Raw genomic sequence first — 25,485 nt, forward strand, 5'->3', positions numbered from 1 at the left:
GGAATTTTTAAAATATATCTAATTAATGTTTATTAAAATGCTAAGATTTAGTTTTAAAAAGCTTATATAAACACTTAACACTCTACAGAGTATTAGTGCATATTTTGGAACTATTAAAAATAGTATTTTTGTTTCGGTCTATCCTTGAAAATAACTCAAATTTAAGTGGCGACATATGACTTTGATAGGAGGAATAAAAAAGAAATTATAGAATTTTATTTATATTGATGATGAAAATTTACCACGTTGCGAAAGTACAAAAGGTAATTTTTTTTTTAATTCTGATAGAGGTTTTTCGTCTTTGAATAATCTCAAAAGTTTGTAGTTATTGCCTTGCAACAATCATCTCCAGTGGACTCGATCTAAATTTGCGCAGGCAATATTGAATTTTTGAATTTAAATTTCATTTAGAAATAGATATCTAGTGATGGAGATTGGTTTCTCTGTCATACACGTTTACACTAATGGCAGATAACCGTAATAAGGATTGTCTTATATTAATTCTCAAATTTTCTAGCCGTTTGGATTTCTGAGGGTAAATTGTTTGCTAGAAGCTGCTGTGTGAGATCATTTTGATCGTTTATCATATAAGTGGTTGTGGTAAATTTTGGCGGTGACAATGTTATAATTTCATGCTAGTGTAAATATTTATGTTTTTTTTTAGTTAACCGGATTTAGTTGCATATTACATGATTTGCTTTTGTTTCATAAATAAATAATAACTCGTCGAATTATTATATAAATAAAATTTATAAATTCGATTGTATAAATTAAGTATAATATGATACTTTGATATGATAATGTATTCTAACAAAAATAGTATCGGTTAGAACAACAACATAAATCACTAATTTGGTATTTTAGCCACCCGTTTACAAAATAATATATATATATATATATATATATATATATATATATATATATATATATATATATATATATATATATATATATCTATGATGACACTATATTCCGGGATATCATCCGTTCGCTCGTTGAACTCCGACTGGAATCCTGCATCCGACTGGAATCCTGCAGACGTTTCGCCAAAATCTTACTTGGCATCTTCAATGCTCGCGCTCCGAAAACACTTCGAACACTCGAGCGCGAGCATTGAAGATGCCAAGTGAGATTTTGGCGAAACGTCTGCAGGATTCCAGTCGGATGCAGGATTTGCAGGATTCCAGTCGGATGCAGGATTCCAGTCGGAGTTCAACGAGCGAACGGATGATATCCCGGAATATAGTGTCATCACATTTTTCCATCCGTGAATCAATACGTGAGAATATATATATATATATATATATATATATATATATATATATATATATATATATATATATATATATATATATATATATATATATATATATATATATATATATATATATATATATATATATATATATATATATATATATATATATATATATATATATATATATATATATATCCCAGTGTTCGAAGTGTTTTCGGAGCGCGAGCATTGAAAATGCCAAGTGAGATTTTGGCGAAACGTCTGCAGGATTCCAGTCGGATGCAGGATTTGCAGGATTCCAGTCGGATGCAGGATTCCAGTCGGAGTTCAACGAGCGAACGGATGATATCCCGGAATATAGTGTCATCACATTTTTCCATCCGTGAATCAATACGTGAGAATATATATATATATATATATATATATATATATATATATATATATATATATATATATATATATATATATATATATATATATATATATATATATATATATAGGTTAAGTTTACATATACATCTATAATATTCCTAAATAAATATTCGCTGTTTTTTGGCCAATATATTTTTTTTCAGAACGTTAAGAAATGTACTGAATTAGATTGTATCAACTTTTATAAGCTTTCTTTTAGATAGGTGATAGATGATTAAATAAATATTACTTATATTTTTTACGAATATTAAATAAAAAATGATTGGATGATCAAATAATATATAAATGATCTCTGCAAGATTTTTATATATAAATAAAGTAATTAAATAACTAGAGAACACCCCATTCTCCTATAAATATAAATTTTAAAATTTACTTTTTACTTTTCTCTCCCGCCGTTGTCATGGAGTTTGGATCGAGTTCAATGCGTCTCCTTGTTTAGGCTTATCCAGGGGCTTCAAAATTTCATACAAATTTGCAAAATTTGATGCAGTTACAAAATTTGGGGCAAGAAAAAAAATATTTGAAATAAGAAAAATAGGGTACATGATTTAGATTGCGTTCTGCGAATTTTAAAACAGAATCGACGAAACTTGGCGCGGTAAAATCATAAAAGAACCTGTCGAGTTTTACCATGCCGTTAAAAGATATATTAGGCTTATTGACGAATAAACACAATGGCGCATTATTCAGTACTTTCATTTTCATAAAGACTGACTCCTTGAAACTATTTAACATAAGAAACGCATTCAATCTGAAACTACCCATGCCGAGTGCCAACAATTATTCCGAATATTTGTCCCACAAGTGTGTGTCGGTAGGTATATCATTGTTTATAAGACATTTTTTTTAATTTTTGTTCTCTGCTTTTTATACGAAGCTATTTATTTCACCGATTCTGTGAATTTTATTTAATTATTTTTAATTATGATACTTTTTATTATAATTTAATTATCAGTTTTTAAAAATCGTATAGAAAATTATTGTTGTTTTCGCATATTTTGACTAGTAATTTTTAAAACAGTAGTTTTTTTGCCTGTGGCAAATAAGATTTCCAAAAGATGCAAACTTTTCATTACTTCTAAAAAAAAGTTCTTCTACAAATCTTAAAAGTTTTTTTGCTATTTTTTACAAGGTGTAATTTGTTATATTAGTATACGAGTATTGATTAAAATATATTGGTACAACAGAAAAGTCTGTTGAAATATTGTACACTATGGGGTCTAAAATTGTGCTATGTTGCTATTGTACTAAAAACAAAGTATACATGTATTATAAGTTTAAAAGAAATACTAAATATTAGCAGGAAAAAGTTGCTCAGAATCAATTTCATGTGAATATGCAAAATCAGAGTCAACTGGTATAAAGTAAAAAAAAAGTTCATATAAATTAATACTTCTCTCGGTACTTGGTTTATACGTCCCTGCACCTTTTTTTTAAGAAAAATATGGTACAAAAAAAATTTTCAGTACAGAATATTTCCAAGTTGGCGAGAGAAATTTTTAAAAGGTGATTTCTGAACAAAACTTGATTATTTTTCAATTCAATGGTTATTTTAACATGTTTTAAATTTAAATGGAAGATAAAGGACCACTAAAAAAATCATAGGTTAAAAATTTGGATAAAAGGGTCGTATTTTGCAAAATTACTAAATTACATTTGTTTTCCATTTCTTCTCATTTCATAGAATAAATCTCAAGTTTAATAGCATCCAAATTAGATTTTCCTATATTTCCATTTACGTATCTTCTGAAACTGTTTCAGTTAAGTTCTGAAGAAGCTAACGGCGTGATTGGCAAGCTTGGACTATAAACAACCGATCCAAAATCCAGAAGATTTGTAAACAGTTGTTACGGTAGCTTCCGGAAGTGTCTTTCAATAATTCTTCTATATTTTTCAATAGTGGTGGTTATGGAAAAGACAGTTTGAGCCTTAAAACTTAAAACGATAAGAAACCAGGAGTTTTCAATAAAAAAAACATATGTTAAAGTGTAATTTTTGTAATCAATTTGACTTTGACCTTTGACCTTGACTATTGGTTTATACTCACTTCTCGGTTGAAGTTTTTGATAATTTAAATGCCCTTAAAACGTATTACTACCCTCTTTCGTTGGATCATACCAATAACCCTTTAACTATTTTGATGCGTTGTTCTTATCCTTGAATTGAATCCATAGACTTTACTCACATTAATTAAATCGGTATGTTCTTAAGAATTTTTGTATGGACGCAATTTATTAAATAAATTAATTCATTAGTCTAATTGCTGTGGCACAAAGTATTCGCCAAAAAATATTTCGTAATAATGTGAACTCCATAACGCGAGAAGGCTCGAGTGAAGTTCTCAGAATTAATTCGAATATGAGTGTCTTGATGCAAAGTCGCCTTCAGCAGGCCATGTGCAATCTCGAAATCTGACACGCGCTGCTTTACTGCACTTAAAACTTTTTAATTAAACTTAGGCCCCGAGCGAAGTCGAAAAGCCCGTTGAAATTTGATGGAGATTAATTAGGAAAAACTGCGGGTGCCAAAGGTATTGGAGAAAATGCATATATTATCTAAATTATTATTGACTGTTGCTGCAAACATTTATAGCATCTTTATATATAACTCCAAACATTCCTTGTATTAATTTTTATAGTTTCAAAATTGATAAAATATGTAGAATACTACACTGGTGACAAAAATACTTCAAAATTAACAAACATAATATAAATTATAAATTATTGTTTTTACCGAAAAAATTATGTTCAGTCAATACTGATTTTAAAAAAACCAAAGTTCCGTAATAACTTTTTAAGTAATATTATTTATACTCAACAGTGATTATAAATATGCTTCATAGCTTCCGAATTCTATGAGAGTGCATTCTTGTCTTGCGCCCTTCTGAGACAAACGTTGGCACATAATACACAAGATTTAAATTCCTTCCGCAGTTCCATAGAGCTTTTAGCAAATCCTAAATATTTAAGCTATTTTCACTTGTTTTCTATCAATTTTAGGAATTTTATTAGATTCGTCCAGATGGTTTTGGTCTCAAATCCATAATACTGTTTAGTTACAATAAGTGTTTCCCTGGCAGATTTCGTTACCAAACGATTCACCTCTTCATTTTCTTTTACACTTTGCTGCTCTTTATAGAGTTAATATGTTCAGCGCTAATTGATTATCTGTTTAGATCTGTTCCGTAATCAGTTGTATAAAAGGCAATGTTGACGTCCGAGAGTTCTCGATGGTAGATTTAATGATGAAAATTTTAGAAGTCCTGTACATTCTAGTTAAGGGTCGGAAGGTGGCGCAATTCGGATAACAAAATAAAAGCACGAACATAGCGCAATGCTCACACAAATACTATTAAAGGACCCATAAATAATAAAATAATAATAATCTTTATTGTCTAACAGATTAACATCCATTTAGAAGAAAATTTCATTTTAAGAACTATAAACTATAACTGTAATAAAATAAGTGTTAAACTATATTCACAACAGAAAAATAATAATGAAACGTACTAATTACGTTTAATTAATGTGGTAAACTGTGAGCGACTTCCATAAAAAACGTCAATTTTATTACAGAAGTCATTCAATATTTTCATCAACTGTGGGTTGTAACATAAATATAATTTTATAAAAATATGTTGCTATTTGCTATTAAGCTAATCATTGGTCACCGAACGGCAAAGGTTTGTGTTTAAAAATGTTAATTACGAATATGAAAATTACCAGTACTTACGTACGGAAATCCCACTTGCCTGTTCTCAATTCAATTTAATCAGAAAATGTTTGTGCGACACTTCTTACTAACAACATTTTTGCGGTTTTGATCGTAAAAATGGCAACGGTGTTGACCAAAAACAAATGCTAAGCAAAAGATTATATTTTCTATTTTTTGCTGCTGGCGCCTTCAAGCACACACATTTACAGGTGAGTGCGTTCTTAATCCAATTAAATATTCGATCTTCGTTAACAGATCTATCAACAATGTTTGCTTAACATTTCATACAGGCTTCTAATTAAACGCGAAGGAAATGCCAAGACCCGTCGACCGGATTAAGAAATTGACAACAATTTCATCGCTTGTAATGGCTAGATTACCCACTATAGCAATTAATACAGAAAAGGTTAATCGACTCATCGGTAGTTGCGGCTTTAACATTTCAAATTTCGTAAGTTTTTCTATAACAAGTTGATACTAATGTTTTCTAACATTCGTCACAATCGGTATTCTAAATTATAAAATAATTTTCAGGTAGGTGCATTTTTACGAACTGTACGAACGTTATTATTCTTATTTCATGGGATTAATAATGTTAATTAATAACACATTCACTTAACAATTTTTTGGATATTATTTTAAAATTCATAATGTACTTGACATTTATTGGGGATATTAGCCATTAGTTCCTTAATAGTCGAGTTAAAAGCAAAAATACGTAAGTAAGCGTTTACAAAAAAAAAACGTAAAGCGTAATATTCACACTATTAAATACTATCTTTCGAAAGTGTAACAATATATGTATATTCAATTTTTTTGTTTAATATTAATTCACCTATTGCTGGTATTGTTGGAGGTTAAAGGATATGAATAAAATTTTACAATGTATTTTAAAATGGAGGTGAAATGGTGAACATTATCATATTAATGATAACAATAATCGTAATGGAGAGTTTGTGTACAAAATAGGGAAAATATTGGGAAATGGTATATTTAAATTTGGAATACGGAAAAAAGTTAAATATGATTAATTTAAAACAATACTAAAGGGTGATTCAATAAGGGTTTCCACATTAAAATAATAAAAAAACTCTGAAGAATATAAAAATATACAAAAATTTTTATTTGCAATTTTAGATTAGTGTATTACAATTAGGTATGAAAGATGATGTCATTCAAATGACCCGCGCGACTCACGTGGCATGATGTAAACCGTTTATTAAAATTTCCTATCACTTTTTGACACAATTCAGGTTCTATGCCGGCTATTTTGCGTCTAATCTCCTGTTTCAGCTCTGGAATAGTGTGTGGTTTATTTCTATACACTCTGCTTTTTAGATACCCCCAAAAAAAAAAACTAGGGAGTAAGATATCCCCGTTACCTGAGATAATCCGACCAGGAAACTTGCCCCGCAGCAATTGCCTCGTTTCTCTGGATGTGTGACAAGTGGCTTCATCCTGTTCTTCACAAACCTTCAATAAACCTTCCAACTGCTCTCCAAAAAAAAAAGAGATATCATGTTTCAATAGCGAACACCATTAACCGTAACAGCGTTCTCCGCATTATCCTCGAAAAAAGAAGGGCCAATTATTCCTCCGCGCCAAAATGCGCGCCAAACAGTCACTTTTTGAGAATGCAAAGCTTTTTGAACAATCTCTCTTGGATTTTCTAATCCCCAAATACGAGCATTGTATTTGTTTACAAAGCTACCAACGTGAAAATGTGCCTCATCCCTAAAGATGATTTTCGTTGAAGAATGAATCCCTTATTCTCATATCGATTCTGCATACACGCGGCGCCGTTGATGATCTTGAGGTTTCAACTCCTGAGTTATTTGGACTGTATATGGGTAGATGGGTAGATGCAAGCTTTTTGTTAAAATTCGCTGTGTGGTTGAGTACGTAAGGCTCACTGGCTGCTATCGATGACGAATCGATGTGTTTGGATCTTCGGCTACACTTTCGAGAACAATAGCAATATTTTGATCTGCACGAGCACGTTGAGGGACTTTGAGGTTAGTTACAGATCCAGTTTGCTCAAATTTTTGAACCACATTCCAAATTGTCCTTTGAGAGTTTTGGGATACAGTGTGTAGAAATGTTAGTTTATCGTGTTTGTAGTTGTGTGATGAAAAAATGTGTTTATTATTTAATTAAATGAGATTAAATATTGCCCTCAAAATTTTCGCATTTAATTTTCTCAGTTCGACTATTTTATTACTTTAAACTTCTACTATTAACTTTCGCCAAAACTATATTTAATTTGAATTTGTTTCTCTCTTTTATAGTGTAAAATGAAAAATCTCCAACGTTCTCACATTTTTGCACTGCACTGCGCCACAATCAATTTTGTAAAATTTCCAAAAAAAAGATTAATAGAATAATTTAGGTTTTATCAATGCATGTTCTTTTAAAAATTATGGGGTCCGCCAAACGAAATAACTTGCGTACGTATTTAAAGAAGTCGGTTTTATTAAACGACCTTAAAACGAACCGCTCAATCTGTTTCGCACTAAGCTTCGCGATTCAACCGCCTCAAATGGTCGGCGGCAGCACCGTCCAAGCAAACGCCAAATTCCGCGTCAGTCGGCCGCTGTGCTCTTCTCTACCCTCGGGCCCGACGCCGACAGGCGTCGCGACGTCACGTTCTTCTTCTTCGCGATGCGTCGCCGTCGATGGACCATCAGCAGCAGCAGCAGCAGCGGCGGTCTCGTATCCCCGCCCCACTGACTATTTAAACTAGCGCCGCGCTATTCCGTACGAGTTCATTTCTTCATCGTCCCTCGTTCAAAGAAGATTCGCTCAGTGGGACGAGACGCGTCACATTACACCAAGTTTGGTAATATTGGCGGTCGTCTCAAATATATTGTTCGACGAGCATCCCCTCATTCGAGGTATCGCGAGTGTGAAATTTAAAGACTGCCGGGCTGCCGTTCATAAAACCGTGTGGATTTTTGCGGTTAGTTTTCTTTTCAAGAAGTTCTGAGAGAGGTAAGAGTGCAGTGGTTTGCGTTGTGCCCTTAAGATGAGTGCCCTTCCGAATGGATTATATCGCACGTGAATTTTCGGCTGGGATTTGGTGCATGCTATACTCGCGCCCTATTTTATTAATATTCTTTAAGTGAAATATTTTCCTGGAAATTTTAATGAAAAAAATTTTAGAAACGGTTCAATTTGGCTGGTATTTTCTTTTAAATTTAATTAATTAATTAATATTCGTTACTTGGTCTAATATATTTTGCTTGTTCGTTTATAAAGTGCAAATAAAAAAATATGTGTTTAAAAAATTAAATCAGTGTATTCAAGCGGACTTTTCAACCGAATATTTTATTTCTTTTCAATAAATTTTCAGAAGTTCCTGATGTGATCCATCATTGATATCTCCGATTCCTCGCTACTAGAAAAAATATTTCAAGGAGTTTATTGGGTTCATTTGGGCGCCATTGAAATGAAGAATATTCTGCTAATTAATAATTTAAATGTATATATGAAAAAACTTGAGAAAACTGAAATTTTCATTTTTAACAAATATTGATTGAATTTAAGAAAAAAACGTAAGAGGCTGTAAGAAGTAAAATTAATATTCTTCGACCACTTTTTACATAATATTTCGAAATCTTTGTTACCCAATGGCGAGGGTGACTTGTCTTTCTTAATTCTTCACACGCAACTCAGTATACATTAACGTTCACAAATATTGACTCAAGAGGATAAACACTGCTTTATTAACCCAGACGGAAAAAGCGAATCTTTTTCGAAAAAGGTCACATAAGTGCAGCACTCTGGCGTTTTTTCTTATATTTTATATAAACAATCTTGACCCTGAGTGTTATAAATTACGGTGTTTAAAGATGCAAATTGACCGAACGCAGATAAAGGTGTGAAAGTGCATAGCGTCTACTTTTTATGAATGAGTTTGGTGTGGCCAAGGTTGGACTCGTAGTAATAGTAAAAATTAGTTGAGTCAATTTTTAGTCTGTTATGCAAATGGTGATACTTAAGACACCGAGATACCGAGATAAGATGTCAAGTTCAAGCGGTTTTTCTACTTCGGAAGATTTTTTTTACTTAATTGAAAGTAACATAATTATTATGATGATAATAATTTTACTGATGATTGGAAATTATTTTTATAATTTTTTTCATAAATAATTGGCAAATTAGGATCTATTAAAACTACTTTTATTTTAACATTTTCTGGATTTAAAGTTTTTAAATGTTATTAACGAAAACGTGCATACATCTCTGTTCACGTAATTTTTTTTAATACATTTTATTATATACAAAGAAAATGAAATTTACATCAATTTTCAATATATTATTCAGGTACGTGCTTATTTCTTAAATCTTTTTAATTTTTGAGAGCAATAAAATATTTCTTAAATGTTAAAAGGAAACAAAAGCTCAAACGGCTGCAAACCAGGTTCAATGGAATACTTAACAACATTCTCCGGTAAAATAACAATCCTTAAAAGCTTGTAAAAAAAAGTGAACGCATTTCTTCACCTGTCTCGGCAATAATAAAATGAATGAAGTCCGACGCTCTACAATTGACTTTAAGGTTTGTTCTCCGTAGATTTTTAGATTGCGATTGGAAATTCCTGGTAATATTTAACAAACAGGATTAAAGATTTATCACAGCAATTGTTTCTTTTAGCACAACAAAAATGCAATTTTATATTTGAGTTTTAATTGTCATTGTCATGTCTGGGGAAGCGAATTCATTTTTCTTACTTTTATAGGCTTATTTGTCTATACTGAGCTTACTTAAGTATGATTTTGCGGGATAATATACATACATACACATACATAGAAAACACCGTTATCTGCTATGCACAGAATGTGATGACTGAATTAAGTGTTTAAAAAAATATTTTTTTTTGTAATTGACGGATGTCTATCAAGAATTATTTTAATAAGTGGCTTCCAAAGTACTAGGAGAACCAGAGTTGTGTGTTAAATAGAAACCCTTGCATAGTATGTTATTTTTGTGGTCCAAAGTGACTTAATATAGTTTAATTTTACAATTATCTTTATCTTGATTAATTTGAATTAAATTCCATATTGTTGAATTTAATACTTTGTAATTCCCTATCAAATGGTATGGTAAGCTATGGCCAGGTCTAAAATTGATTGCAGAATACAACAAATTAAATAATATTTTTTGTGCATAGTGCTTCAGCTCAGGCTGCATTTCATACGAAGCATATACATTTATTTATTTTTCTGATGCGTGAATATATCTTAGCTACAATAATCAGTTTAACGATTTTAAAAATAGAAATAACCACTGCGCCCCTCGTAAGTAAAAGGCAATTAATGTTAATAACAATTTCTTATAAACCAGATTGGCGACCCAAAACTGACACACAACAAACGACAGTAAAACACTTATTCTGTAGGTCAGTAGTGCGTATCTGCCAACGCGCGAACACCAATTGTTTTGGCATTGTCTCAAAATCCCGTCGGTCAAGTTAAAACTAGAGCGCCTTTTGTAGAAGTTCTCGCATGTTGTATTCGATTTTTTTAGCCCGATTTTACAGCTGATCTACATGCCTGCGACAAGACTAGAACTCATTTTTATTCATCGTGCCTCCTCTGTCCGAACTCATTGACGTGGTCGACGGTTTTCGGCGAAAATTTGGTCATTCAAATTTCAATGGAGGTCATACCAGTTAAAGTATCAACCCATGATTAATTAAATACTTTACTACCATCTAATCAATGCAGTGTTAATATATACATATAATTATAATGTCTTCCGCATTAAAATAATAAAAATTACATCAAAGTAAATTTGCAAAAAAAATCAAATAAAGAAAAGCGACCATACATTTGGTTGTAAGTCAAATAATAGCAGTATTCCTGCAGACTTTCAATTAACTTTTTTTCGGAACTTTTAAAAGCTAATTTAAAGAACTGAGGAAGATGATTAAATATCTAAATTCCGTTGTAGTAGATTTATTTATGAATCAGAACAATGGGAACGTGGTTGGATTATAGTCACTGGAGTGAGAAGATTTCCCTCAAACGTCTTTGCACTGTTCTATTTGAGCACTCTCCAAGCATTAGACATGTTATCAAATTTAGCTGACCTTCCTACGCCAATGGTTAACCTCTACCAGCTCGAGTACACAGGAAAAATTTCGTACATTTTTTTCGTACTGCCTGCCACGGAGAAATACTACGAATAACGCATAGACACACTCGCACACACACGCGTCTACACATATACACGGAGGAGACATACGTAAAGGAATGTCCTGGGAATTATCGGAATCAAATTATATGTTAGAAGGAGATAGCTGAGTGGCATATAAATTAGTCACGAGCTACGCCAGAAGGCATTTTTTTAATCCATCTACGGGGGTTGTTCGGTTAGTAGCGACAGGGACAAATTAAAACCAAAGCAATTAAAATTTGTCTGAAGAATTGTTACATATTCCTGTATCATTTGTTTCGTCAGAAATTGTGCCCTTTTTAAATTTTTAAACAAATAAATTTTATCGTGTTAACAACCAGACTTTTCACATTTTAGGATCATTTAGGATTTGAGTTAAATTTAAAAATATTCTCTTTGTATATGTTGGTATTACTCTTTGTATAGTTTTTGAAGGAACTTCCATGGTCATGGAATGAATTGATATGTAATATTTACTATCGTGGAAAGTAATATTGAGTGATTGATAACAAACTATAGTCACATTTCTAGCGGCAGTTGCAGCACAGAGCGCCTGCTTTTAAATTCTTCTGTAGTAATATGGTATAATTTTTGAATCATTTTACAGCAAGGAGGATTCTATATTTCAAATAATACATATCTGAAATATTTTTTTTCGCTAAATAATTGAGATACCTAGTTCTTATAATGAAAACTAGTGAACAGCGTGAACATGGCATGCAATTTGATCGACGAATGTCAATTCTGAATATAAATAAGGCTTTTACCTTTAATATATATTTTTGGCATTGAGCTAATTGTGAAAATTTTGTGAAACCTTGTTTAGCAACGTAAGGAATTAATGCGGCTGATTGCTTGTGCAAAATCGCGCCGAGGTGAATAACAATGTGTAAAAAATTGTCAATAGCGTATTAAAGTTTGATAGTTGCCGATTGCCAAACTGTAGCTTTTTATTCTTTAATATGAAAATTTGCTTAAAATGTAACTTGGTCGCATGGTTTTCGCATAGAATTATTTTAAAAAAAGGATAAAAGGAATATCGTAAACAAATTCAAATCTAAGAACTTCTTTATCATAGAAGCTAGGAAGTCGGTTACATTAGTAAGGATGTAATATGTTTCCAGCCGTCAAAATGAATATAAAAAATTACTTTTTTAAATGGGATGTCCTGTATATTTATTCACTATTCCATTTGAACGACTTTTTTTGAACATTAAAATCTTAAATCTTAGTCTGACTCCCCCAACAATTTCTTCAATTTTGATCATTGCAATTTGCTTTTAACGATTTTTTCTTTAATATTTCTTTAATATTTAACATCTCCTGAAAATATCCGTCATACATATTGTGGTTCCCTTTCATCAGCAAACTGACGAGCTGAGAACCCAGCACTAGGTTCTAAGTGAAAAAGTTCAAAAATAGAAATAAACTGCCTAAAAACACGCTGGAACAACCTTAATTGAATCCAACTCATAATTGATGAGAAAACAAATAAAAATACACTTGTTGACGTTGTTTTAAACATATAGTAAAAAGATTATAACTCAAACGTCTTAAAAACTATTAAACAAAAACCCCAGGCCATTTTTAGTGTAAATGGCAAATGGTAGTCAGAGTAACCTTGAAATGAATAAAACTTCAAGTTTAATACACGCACCGCAGCGACACACATGTGGTCGGCCATGTGGTTTATCTCCCGTATTTCACCCTCACAGCCCTCTTTGAATTTTACTCGATTTTAATCGTCGCTTCCGGGTCACTCGAATTCAACACTCGACGCGCTCGTTGCTATCTGAACCAAACTTCTGTTTAACTTGACATTTATTACGGCCATTTTCGAGATAGGACTCACTAACAGCTGCAGGTAGAGTGTTTGCGCTCATGATTATTAGTGGCGGGAAAATTCGGCGAGATTTGGATTCTAATTTATCGGGTTTCCTAATGCAACTTTAGTGACGTAGGTAGATCAATTTTGTAGTGGCTCGAACAGCCAGCCAACTATCAATTATTGCGCAATATTTTTAGATGATAAGTTAGCAAGCTTTTACGATTCCGGAAGTTGCTTTATTATTTTAGTTTTTTTTTTAAACTTGTGAACTGTATAGATATAGGTGTAACTGCGAATAAATTAAAACAGTTTTTTAGAAAAAAATGTTGGAAGAAAAAGAATATTTTTTAATAGGCAACCGCGCCTGTTTGTATGCAAAAATTAACTTGTTCTTTGCTTGCAAGCTAATTTAAGAAATAACAGAAAGTGTATCTTCTAGTCGCTTTGGTTAGTACAACGTTTTTGGTTCTCTTATTTGTCTTCAAATTCGTGGTATGTTATTATGTATTATTTAATTACGAAATTATAATTGCCTCTACCATTTTTATCTAACAATTAATCCACCTCGTTCCACCTAAAATTTGTGACAGTTTGTAATATAGTAATTCTGACGTGAATATAAATTGTATTTCCTGTCGACTCGGAATGGGTATTAATGAAATGCAAAAAAAAACAAATTCACGTTTAAAGCCGCTGACCAGTAGCTGCTAAAATAGAAAAAAAATTGTTTGGTTTTCCTTCGTTTCCTTTACATTTACACTTGTACTGAACAAAAAAATAATAGTAACTGATCGGCTAAGTCTACGCCAACTTACAGATTTGAAATCCGTATGTAGTTTACGCAATAATATTTATTAACAAGTTATTTTGTCTAACACAGAAAGCCTAATAAGACAGTAAACTCAATTTTGAAAATACGAAGCTTTTTGCATTAACAATGTAAGACGGTTCGGAGCTTTTAATAGCATATTAAGAAATGACAAATAAAGTGAATTTACCATCAGTGAGTAAATATGTTTATACAGGGAATAAGAGCGTATTCGAACTTAAAAACAGAAAGTCTTTTAAAAGGTCGCATAGAAAGATCCAACTTAACGTTTTAAAGCGAGCCAACAAAATTTGTATTTGTTTTCGTAGAGTTTTGGGTAAATAGTGAGACGAACGGTCTCTCGATTCGGCGTCGTGGGAACTTATTGTGTGATTAGTGGTTATAGTCACGAGATGATGCAAAGAGTGTGTGTCAACACAGTAAAATACTGATGTTAACGGTGAGAATAAAGGTTCTCGTCCGTTCAATGCGTCGTCGATATTAATTTCAATTTATTTAGTAAAACTCCATTTCCAAGTTGACAACCAAGCCAACCCAAGTGCGGTAAATTTTCAAGGATCAGATTGTTAAAATTAGACCACGCGCGACTTTCGCACTTTCTATAGGACTTCCTGCTTCGTGCCCTTGATAAAGCCCAGAAAATAGCGGCACTTGTCTTATTCGTCTGAAGGTAGGTTTAGTATACAGTGTGACCCATAATGAAAGTATTGTATTTTTCAGTCGACTACCTGTCGAATAGGTAACAATTTTTTACGCAGAAACTAGTCGCGTAGTCATTTTTCTTATAAATATTACTGTGGACTTCGCAACACCATTCTTCTTCCAACGAAAACCGGAGAACTCAGAGAGAACTGAGACCGACATAAAAGCACCTTCCTGATGAACCATTAAATAAACATAAGAATGTGAGCAAATTGTAACGCAGTCTCACTAACATGTACGCCGACTATTAACTCTGCAGGCATTTTTTATGCCCAGTTCGTGTTTTTACTTTTATAATATGCATTTTGCATTAACTGCATTTCATACATGAATGAACGCACGGCGCTCGCGTGCAGATACGGACTCTAGTTTTTTCACGAAATACATACATTCTTATTATCTACGGTCGTGACATATCGTTGGGATTTTTCGTACGTCCTTCTTTCCATAATGCAGTACACGCGTCTTTTAACAGAACACGGCCAAAATTTCGGCTTTCTACGAATTCATGGCAGTAATGAATATTTTTCTAAAACCATCAATATGGGAATAGGAAAATATTGTACAAATCTAATCAGAAGGCGATAACGGAGTTGAAATGGAAAAATATACACATCTATCATAGATCGCGCTACTTTATTTTTTAATTTTTGTTTCGTTTTATTAATAAAATTGAGATAACGCAAGTCGAGCAGTCTGTTTCTGTTCTTCTTGGTGTGATTTAACCCGACCGGCAGCATGAGTACCTCCAAATTTTTTGCATACACTGAAAACTCTCTAATAGCCCTTTCTGTACACTCGAAGGTTGCGTACCACAATCACTTACACATTGACACCGTGTTACAACTGGGACATTAGTAGGTACGGATGCTACCATTTTTGGCTGCACTTATCGAGAGTACGACCCTCCTGCGTGAGAATGGATGCTTTGCCATTCATGGAAAGGCTTCTCAAATCTTTAATTTACTTCTTTATCAAAAAAATGTTTAGATATTTTGCTGTTTTAAATGTTCTGACATGCAGGTTTATTCGATTGTTTGTTTGTTTTCCTACGCCCCATCAAGTTTTACCGTAGCAGGGCCACTATATTATCTAATAACTATATGGTTTCTTCAGCAGAAAAGATTCCTTTTCATAATTTATAAGGCCGTATAGTCCGACCCTGTTCGTTTCTGAGAAGAACTGAAGCAGAAAATTTACCGAGCTATATTTACATCACTTTGCAACCTGTTCATTAGTTGACTCGCGCAGGGTGAACAGTTCGCAGGAATTTTATGATTTATGCGTTCAATTTTAACTCGAGAAAAATACCTTGCGTTCTAATTCGTCGTAATCAATGGCAATGATATCGGCTAAATGGTCGACGGATTGGGTGATTTACCTTTATTATCGGCGTAGCTGGAAATAACGCCACACTCCATCCTTAACAATCCGGTTGATTTCATTAATCCATTTAAGAATTCGAGTGAATCACTCGACCTTGCGGACGAGCAAACTATAACCAAACGGTTCGGCGGGATCCTAGCGAAAAAAAAGAACGCCCGAGGTCCTTTTGCCGACGTCGTATTGTTGTCGGCTTTGTTTTTATTATTTTTATTGGCATTTAATTATAGGAAGAACGTTTGGTTATTGTTCGATGCTGTAACTTGGTTGAATTGTTCGGAGCGAGAGGGAACAAAAATGAGTTATTTCCGAAGATGATTGCTCGTATCTGGGTTTTTATGGCAGCGGGTTTTAAAAGTCTCGTCGCCGTTGTTGCATGCTTATTGAAATATTAAATTAAATTGAATTAAATGTAGCAAAACCATTGGTATTGTACATGCTACAATTACTTTTAAACATTTACAATCTATCCCAGGTATTCAATACTCTACTGTACTTGGCAACTAGGTAAATAAATCAAAAATATGTTTCCAAATAGCTTTGAGCAGATACATGAATGACTCGACTGCACATATGGAAAGCTAACGAAAACTAACCGAAATTTATTGATATACACAACTAGTAGGAGAACTCAAATATTTATCTTTTTATTATTTATTTTCTTTCTTCAGGCCTGTCTATAAAGAAAAAGTGCTTCGAAATTCAGTTTTTTTTTGCATAGTTTACTTTATTTTTTGTGTTTTAAATGTTCCGGGAACAATATATAGCAGTATTCGGAATACACATTTTTACCTTCTTTTCTGGAGTTGTAGCGCTATTAGTACTTTTTAGTCATAAAAAAATTATATTTTTGCACAAACAATTTTTAACTAAATCCTGCCCCGATTTCCATAGTACTGATAACTACTAAAGACCAATTTACAGTTAACAATGCAAAATATATGAATCTATAATTTACTCATTAACCATTTACGTCGGGCTAGCTAGAATGTATTTAACTCATCCCAGCTTTTCAGTGGTCCATGAAATATCCAGGCCCTCTATAATTTTTGAAAACGTCCATCAAAATCGCACCATAAATATTCTCAAACACTCTTGCACATTTCTAACTTTTGGAAAAATTACATTGTAAGCTTCAGTGTGTCAAAAAAATTAAGACAAAAGAATGTCATATATAGAATTGCTTGAAAAGCTCATAGTCATTAACAATTGTTAAGAATATTCTTCTATATTTACATAAAATAACTGCAATAAGGGGCAACAAACAGGACAAACTACACAAAGAGATAAAGACAGACGATAATACCCTAGGGCTGAATATAGAGTTGTTACACCCAACTACTGCTTTGTTAAACATTACAGGACTCCCAACTAGGCAAGGAAATAATAGCCCATTAATTAATTAAGATTAGAAAAAATCCGCTACACCGATAGGGCAAATCTCAACAAGGACTAAGCCCAGAACGAGTCTGGTCTAACAGATTGCGATCTACATTGACAGTTAATCGATAATAAAAGCTATGAAATCCATTAAAATAGCATCCAAGCAAGTATTGCATTGTCACAAGTCAGCAAAATGGCAAGTCAGAATAGAGCGACCCTGCCGTGGGTATCAAAGTACGAAAGCCACCAAGGTAACGAACGCGCCGACAATATAGTCAGCGAAGGCTCATCAAAGTTCACGATTAGACCAGAAGCCCTTTGGGTTGTCGTGCCCTTGAAAAAGCATCCGTCAAAGCATGGATAACAAAAAGGCAAATACAGGCGATGGAATTATTCAGAAGTCCATCGGCAAAGTTAACAGCAGGCTTGCTAAGCCATGAAAGAAAATGTTTAGAGATGGAGCACTGCCTGCTAAAGAAGTATCCAAGCCTAATGAGTCTGCCAGAATGCACTGAATGCACAACAGAAGGAAACGGAATCTATGGAAGCAGTCACAATAGATCTTTTGGGTCGCAGTGACAGAAAAGCTAAAATTCAACTCTCCTTAACTGTAATGAACTAAGCTGGTATATAATCTACAATTTTGGAGTCAGTGTAACACCGGTGCATCATCATAAACACCGATCTTAATTACCGTCCAGAGTTAATTAAGATTTTATTTGATTTTTTTGCGACTGGTCTTAATCCCCGTTAATCTGTAATAATTTTTCGCAACAAACACAAAATATGTAGGACGTTGACAGTAAAAACGTAAGGTTTTGCATCAATACCGCCGATTCTTAAAGTGCTAATGAAATTTACCGTTCGCCGTCCCAAGCTATAAACTTTGTTAATTTGAGCGTACAAATGACGCGAATACTTTTCCACGAATTATGGGTCACTTGTAAGATATTTAACCCACTTTCATACCAAACACCGAGAATTTGTCTACGGGATTTCCGTAGTGAGAAGCTATCATAAAAAACCGCAACGTAATTCAGACAAGGTCGGTCCACACTTAATCGTCACAAATCGACATTCCAATATGAAGGATTCGCGACAATTCGGGATATTCTAACCGATCAGTCGATATTTTTAGATTCTCCGATTACATAAATATTGACGCTTCGATTTGCATAAAATTGTCAGATTGCCGCATAAATTAGTAATTAAGTGGCCAGACAGAATACCAGCGTCGCGGACTTTTCCGACTACAGCGACATAAATAACACATATTGCAATGTATATTTGTGTTAAAGATTTGGACATAGAACATTCATTTAAAAGATAAAATGGATCTCGTTTCAGTTGTTTAGTAAGAAAAAAAATTGTTTTCTTACTTCAAGTAAAATAAAAGTTGTTTACTGCGCTAAGTATACAACACCTAAGATAACACTATTATTACTTTTCTCTGCGCCATTATATTAGATAAAATATAATATCTACCTACGTGCATATATATTTTTTACGAATAGGTTCTTTTTGGATGGATCTTCTGAGATTTCATGTCATCGGTTTTCATAATCATTAAAGAGTCGTTTTGTCTAACTTACTTGCTTTTAGTCTATGTGAAAAATAGACTATTTGATTGGATGTCCATTTCCAGTTTTTTTTAATATCTACTAGTGGCACACATTTAGTAACGATGTAAAAAGAGATTCCAAGGACTAGATGACAAAAATTATATTGATTCTCGAAGAAACGCATTCAAAAATCCTCTATTCCTTGCTTTAAAATCTAAATAGAAAAGAATACGTTTGTAATAATCTTTTAGTAATAATACTGGTAATAAAGTATACAATATTATGTTGTATTTTAGAAAATGCTTAACTTAGCGAGCACTATACCGCTGCTTAAAAATAGAAAAAAAAAAAAATCTGGTCTTATGCTCCTCTGTGTCCGCTTTTGCAAAATCAAAATCGAGACAGAAATGGCTCTTACTGTTAATTTATTCTTTTATACACATATAAATATTTCTTTGGGTTAGAGTTGAAAAAGGTTACTCTTCCCACTAAACAATTTTCGTTTTAGTTTTTCGTTTGAAGAAAAATCTTCAATCCAACGAATCTTCTGAATGTGTATATGTTACGCAGATGAGTGCGTATCTTATTTTTCGTCACAATGAATATTCCAAATGGCATAACACTTTGAATAAAAATAAAATACTTTGGTAGTAAGGTTATTGGTAACAAATAACTAAACACAAAACCATTTTCATAAATGAAACGCTATCAAAATACCAAAATTTCACCAATTTTTGGAATCGCATCAATGAATAATAAATTTAATTATTACTTTTCCATTTATATTATTTCCCTACGAAACACCACTATTTAACTATTTTAACTTCGTTTATCGTTGTAACGGAAATATTGCCAGGTGATAAGAAAATTCGCTTTTATGCACGTTTAAGAAAGAAGTTGAGCACGAGTCTATTTATAATTGCGTCAAAAGGAGCATTTACGATTTGTATACCCACAAAAGGCAGCTGTGGATCAGAGAAAGAAATGGCAGTTGCCTGCGGATCCATGCGGAAGCGTATAACATTTTAGGGATGAAATTCGATCTAAACGCACGAAATTATATTTAAGTGTCGTCGTTAAAGAGACGGTTAACAATCTGTTAAAATTTCATAGGAGGCATTCGGGTAGTGAATTTCATTACAATTGTCATTTGCACTGTCCGCCTAGAGGTCAGCGACCCCGCCCCGATCGATTTTCGATCGTATTAATTACTTTTAACGGCGGTTATTAGGAATCCGCTGATGCATTGCCGGGTATTATGAAGATACCCTGTATAATGTCGGCTCGCGGACGCTTTGCTTAAAGCGAAAAGCTATAAAATATAATTTCCCATTGAAATTCTACAAGATTTATTACAAGTTATCTGGTTATTTAAAACTTGATTTAATGCAGGCTAATGCCCATAAAGTATCAATAACAATCTTATGCAAATTGATTTTTTTAACTGTTTTAATAACCTACTATATTTAGTATCTAATTCATCTTGCATTCTGAGCTTCCGGTAGTTGGGAAAAAATCGTTTATCAAAACGATCTGGTTTGAAATTATGGTACGTTGGTCGACACCATAGAGATTGGTTCGGGCTATGTTATTAAAGCCTGAAAGTATTTTAAACCAGTTGGTACTGAACGCCTCTTATACTACGGCCCATCAGATGGTGTCCGTGTATTTTAGTTGCCTTTTCACTCCTCGCAGAATTTTATATTGTAGTCGTATTCTACAAAAAGGACAAAGTTTCTTTTAGATTTCTCAACCGTTCGGGCTTAAACAAATGGGGATATTTTAGGACATTCAAAAATCTGGGGTAGTGTTTAATGACCACTATTACTACCATGGGTCGATCTTACTAGAGTTTTAAAACACAACCCGCAGCTTATATTGGTTGGTTGTATTGGCAATATGAAAGAATCCTCAAAAACTAAATGTGGGCCGACATCTTCAAAATTATAATTTTCGACAGTGGTAGCTAAACCATTAGGGAAGGCACTTAGCACAAATAAGCAATTTGCCATATTTTACGATTTTTTTTTAACTCACTTTCATGAACAAGAAGTATCTCTTGAATCGATGGCAAATATTGAGAAAGTTGAGAAAGCTCCTTGAATTGAGAATTTGATATTGTTTTATAAAATTTATAGGTGAATATGGTCGTGGCTGCACAGCTAAATCGTGTATAATCGAACAAAAAAAGTGAATCTGCTTTGATAGGGTAGCTCAAATTGAAATATTATTACGGTTCATATAACTAACTAATTTAATTTTTGGTTTTTTGGGTTAGAGACGCATTTTTTCAATTTTTTTAACTACCGTTTCCGAAATACAATGCCAGACATTCTTCTTTAATAACTTATCTCTATACAGAAGTGCGTACTGTTTGAGTTGCTCTCTTTTTAATCAAATTTGAATTCGAATTTGTTCATCTCACACCCCAATCGAAGGTGGAATCGTTATTTGCGTGTGATAGTGCGGGTAAGTCGCAATTTGTGCAAATTAATCGTATATTCGCATAACATAAAACAAACAAACCAATCTTCTTCAGCAAACGGCAATGGTACTCAAGATAAATTATTCCTCTCAGCCGTTTTTCCCACAACGAAAACTCACACTCCGGTACACATTCTTTCACACAAAGAAACCGTAAACAAAACCAAACACGATACACACACACAACTATGATGGGAACCTCTTAAAATATGATTTCTTCTCATTGGTCCCGTGTTTGCTGAGCAAACTTTTATAATTAGCCGGTACACAGTGACGTTTGCTCGTAAATTTGACCAATTACTTAAATCGATGCAGAAAAGTAACACCTTGTATAAACTCTTTCGTAATTTTAGTTAGTCTGGTGTTCTTTGTCACTTGAATGTTTAAATCACTTTTAATTCTTCAAGTTATCTCAGATTCCCAAAATTCTTTGGAAAAAAATCTCCTTTTTTCAAATTTTGAGTAAAAAGCTGATATAGCTTAATAACTGACAGCTAAGATTTAATTCTGTTCAACGTAATTGAAACAAAGGTTAGTAGAAAACTGTTCATATCTAGTCTCAACAAAATTATTTTTAATTCTTGATTAACATTTTTTTTATAAAGTCAACAATAATTTAAATATAATTTAAGGTATCCGAAACAGTCAAATATTGAGGAGTTGCTATCAGCCCACCTCTTGCACTCAATCTTGAGTTCCAGAATTTTTAATTAAACTTTCATTTGGAGTTTATTTATTACAGTTTAAATAATGGGGCTAAAAAAGAACATTAACCTTAATACCATCCAGTGCCGAGGCGGACACAAGCAATTCGTAAGTTTAGTATGCAAACCGTCAGTGAACAATCGACACTCAAAAGAACATAACAATCGTAATAGATTCCTTATTAATTGATTTGTATTTGGCACGAGTTGAAATCAAACAATGGAAAATATTTATCGCGGCGCAATATTGAGAAATTGTTTTCCGTGACAAATATCAGCCTTATTAAATGCCGATATACTATTAGTGAAATTTGCACAAAAAAATAACACCAATTAAAACAGTGTTGGTATTAGGTACCGACTTGTCAGGTAAATCAAAAAACCGCTTAAATCGTATCGTAAACTTTGATAGCTGCCTTTAAATTTTCCGTTTTATATTTTGCCATAAACCTCCGTTGCGGCTATTTTGGTTTACATTTTAAGATTAACGTTAGTCGTATAAGGAAATACCATTACTGAAGTGAAGTGAAGTGCCCGAGGAAGTCGCCAATCAGCAAATCCACATCCAGAATTATTGCGCTATTATATCTGCAAAGTTGTTGACTATAGATTTTATACCTTGGAATAAATTTCAATCCATTCCATTCCATTACTGATGTATCAATATTTGATGTATAAAATTTTGGACAGATAACAGTCCTGCTGAGATTCTTTTACCGACAAATTACTAGCAGCTTCTATGAACGACCATAACCCATTTTAGACCTTGAATTTTCTTATAAGACAAACCTTGCACCTACTTCCAAGGTTTGAAATAGGACATTACGTCTTATAGCAGAAACTGCTAACAGGATCCAATTTTCTGTCGCTTGTTTTTTTGTCTTGTTGTTTTGTATGAATAGTAGCCCTTGTATATATCAAGTCGCTCTAAATATTTCAAAAACCAGCTAAAACGACAGCAAGTTGTACAATATTTTTATTCCGAATCACCAATTTAAGTAGGCAGGAGATATTCAAGGCTATATTTTGAATGTATGCAAAAACCGATTAGTAATAGAGAAGTATTAAAAGTGGTGGTCAATAGGGAGCCTAATATCTACATTTGAAATAAATACTTGCAGCTGGAAATGTGGAACTTAAAGGTCCATATATACAGATATTCTATTGTGTTACTCTACTGTATGTAAAAAAAACAGATATCAGTCCTGCTAAGATACTTTTACCGACAAATTACTAGCAGCTTCTATGAACGACCATAACCCATTTTAGACCTTCAGTTTTCTTATAAGACAAACCTTGCACCTACTTCCAAGGTTTAAAATACAACACTACGTCTTATAGCAGAAACTGCTAACAGGATCCAATTTTCTGTTGCTTGTTTTTTTGTCTTGTTGTTTTGTATGAATAGTGGCCCTTTTATATATCAAGTCGCTCTAAATATTTTAAAAACCAGCTAAAACGACAGCAAGTTGTACAATATTTTTATTCGGTTATTCAATGTATGCAAAAAACCATTAGTAATAGAAAAGTATTAAAAGTGGTGGTCAATAGGGAGCATAATATCTAAATTTCAAATAATTGAAAATATATACTTGCAGCTCGAAATGTGGAACTTAAAGGTCCATATATACAGATATTCTATTGTGTTACTGTACCAAAAACAGTGTCAGAAAGCTGATCAACTGACCCTATTACACAACTTACTTATTATTACGAAAAAAAAAAAGAAAAAATACCAAATGGAAAAGAAAATACTACTGATCGGAAAACGTCTCGTCAAACTGCACCCACGGTTAGTTTTGGTTAGTTTCGTTGCATTGCTTACTCCAAGCTAAAGTGCACATTTCAACACATGTTGTCGATTTCTGTGCAACAGTGTTTATGGACAATCAATTTGCGAACAATGAAATCGACATATTTATACTTATAATGTATAAAAATATTCCCGAATAAAAGTTTAGCCGACATCCGGTTAGTCGTTACCATGACAAACTCCAATAGTATATGTACTAAATTGACTTTTGGGGATGACGAGGATCAGATTCTTAAAATGTTTCCCACAAAATAGGAGATTTCATGTGAGGGCTGAACTTGATAATGGAGGGACAAAAACTCGGAATTGTAGCTTAATAGACAGCGGAAGCCAGCTATGATGACTATAACTAAACTTAAACCTCGGAAATAATCACGAAGCTATTTTTAACGAGCGTGAGTTTTTCTCCTCATGTGGTCACCATGCATTTTTCCATTAAAAAAAACTTACAATAGTAGTCGCGGCGTTTATCGCGCGATCAGTTCTTTATCTCGGTTTGTTTGCAGTTCTACCCGGTTTGTGGTCGGCTGAAAAGCGCAGGTGATAAAAGACCTGATGCTGAAACACACACACACACACACACACACACACACACACACACACACACATACACAAACACACGACACAACGGTAAGACTAGATTTCAACAAACGTCGGGTTGCTCGTCCGCGTGTCGCTCTGCGCTTAGATAAATCGCAAATTTATTTTATTAGGCAAATGTAAGAGTGGCTTAACGGTAAAACCGCAACCCATGCCGAGGATCTCGTATAAATTGCACATGTGAATCGCCTACGCGGGCTGAAATCGAAATGGGAACGAATAGACCTAAACCAATCAATAGTGACTTTCGTGTTACAATAATATTGGGTTGCTATTATTTCACCACCCGAAGCGTTAGTCTGCTAGGTACCCCTGTATCAAACTAGAATGATGATTTGGTTACTGAGTTTGCCATGAAACTATGTTATTGAGAATCGTCAATCACAATGAATGAATGCGCACTGGATGTGAAAGAATGTCGCTAACAATCATAGGAATAAGAAAAATGTCTTGCAAAAATCTGTGCACGGATTGATCATTTCTGTATTTGAAAATCCTTAAATTCTACGTTCTTCCTTTGGGTATTTCCGGGCAACCATCACACACTCCTACTGCTACATTGTAGGCCAAATTGGAGAGAAAGAAAAGTATTCGACAGAAGGAAAAACT

The 25,485-nt window shown here is 33.3% G+C and overlaps 1 protein-coding gene across 1 annotated transcript in view; it reads left to right on the top strand.

The window, feature by feature from the left end:
* The first annotated feature begins 8,191 nt into the window (after positions 1–8,191).
* LOC132703172 (titin homolog) overlaps positions 8,192–25,485 on the top strand; it is a 59,932-nt gene continuing 42,638 nt past the window's right edge. The window contains exon 1 of the mRNA XM_060672302.1: positions 8,192–8,366. The gene's annotated coding sequence lies outside the window, so the exon portion shown is untranslated. The remainder of the gene's footprint in view (positions 8,367–25,485) is intronic.

The sequence above is a fragment of the Cylas formicarius genome, unplaced genomic scaffold, assembly GCF_029955315.1.
Source record: "Cylas formicarius isolate icCylForm1 unplaced genomic scaffold, icCylForm1.1 PGA_scaffold_6__28_contigs__length_40554024, whole genome shotgun sequence".
Lineage (NCBI taxonomy): Eukaryota > Metazoa > Arthropoda > Insecta > Coleoptera > Brentidae > Cylas > Cylas formicarius.